This window comes from Colobus angolensis, unplaced genomic scaffold (assembly GCF_000951035.1).
Source record: "Colobus angolensis palliatus isolate OR3802 unplaced genomic scaffold, Cang.pa_1.0 Scaffold164, whole genome shotgun sequence".
In the NCBI taxonomy this organism is placed as follows: domain Eukaryota; kingdom Metazoa; phylum Chordata; class Mammalia; order Primates; family Cercopithecidae; genus Colobus; species Colobus angolensis.
In genome coordinates, this window is record NW_012114755.1 from 1589713 (window position 1) to 1591151 (window position 1439).

Genomic DNA, 1439 nt, shown 5'->3' on the forward strand with positions numbered 1-1439 from the left:
GCAGAAGGATCACTTGAGGCCAGAACTCAAAACCAGCCTGGGAAACACAGCAAGACCTCATCTCCACTATATATGTGTATGTATATATTTTTAATTAGCTGGGTGGGGTAGCATGCACCTGTGGTCCCAGCTGCTCAGGAGGCTGAGACAGGAGGACTGCTTGAGCCCGGGAGTTGAAGGCCATGATCATGCCACTGCACTCCAGCCTGGGAGACAGAGTGACACACTGACTCATAGGGAAAAGAGCAAGAAAGCGAGTACGATTTCTAGATGCCAAGAGGAACTCCTCACAGGGACTTTGACAAGCCTTGCCTGTTCTCTTCCTTCGTTACTTAATGTATTCTGCCTTCCGGGAAGGTGCACACAGTTTCTTATGATGCCAAGCTGAGAATAACAGACAATAGCGGCAGGCGGTTCTTTTCACTTGTTTCTCCTGAAAAAGAAAGATTTCCTGTCATCATGATATCAGAGTCCCCAGGCCTTAAAGGGATTTTTCAACAGTCTCTTATAAGTGACTACGTGTTCTGGTTTGCATGAGATCAGTGTCGGTTGTCCAAGCTTAATAGTGGCACATCTTTTCATTGTCTATGATAGCCTGGGTTGAAGAGTAAATTAGATGGTAGCACTACTCTAATAACCTTGTGCGACCAGGCTGATTGAGAGGCCCAAGAGACCTCCATTCTTTTATGCTACAATTAATTTAAGTGGAAGAGGAGAATACCAAGGCTTAATTCTATTAAGAATTAGAAAAACAAAAATCAGAAAAGTCTGAAAGTCCACAGGTATCATGACTACGAATGACATCTCAGACCTAAGCCCCAGTCTTAGAAGACCAGGAATATATTTATATTCCCTAAATATAAAATGAAGAAAATAATGATACAAAATCACTACCCTAAAAAAATTCAAGTTTAATGAATCCTAGTTATCTGAAGAGTAGATACAGGAAGGATGCCGAAAAATACTAGAGTTGTTGTGAGGACTAAATGATTAACGCTGACAGGGGCTTGGATTAATTCTGGGCGTGTGTAAAGAATGTAATGAATTTTAGAGCTTCCACCTTAAGCAAGGAAATGCATAATAATTTATATTTTCCAGGAGACAGAAATATTAATTACAATATTATTACCAAGGCAACCTATTATTAAGACATTAGTAAGTAAGATTACCAGTTAGAACTACAGTTATAAGGACCAAGGTTTATTTTCACACAGTGTCAGAGATGTTTGAACCAGAGCGACTCTATTTGGCATGAGCGCTAGGAAAATGAGGCTGAGATTGCTAGGCTCCATTCTCAGAAAGTTAGGCCTTCCTAACCTATAGATGTTTACCTATAGATTCATAATGTTTACTAAACAGACCCAGCCTTGGGAATGTACAGATATCCCAATATCTGGAGAACAAAGACATTCCTAATTTTGCTTTAACGATAATAATAT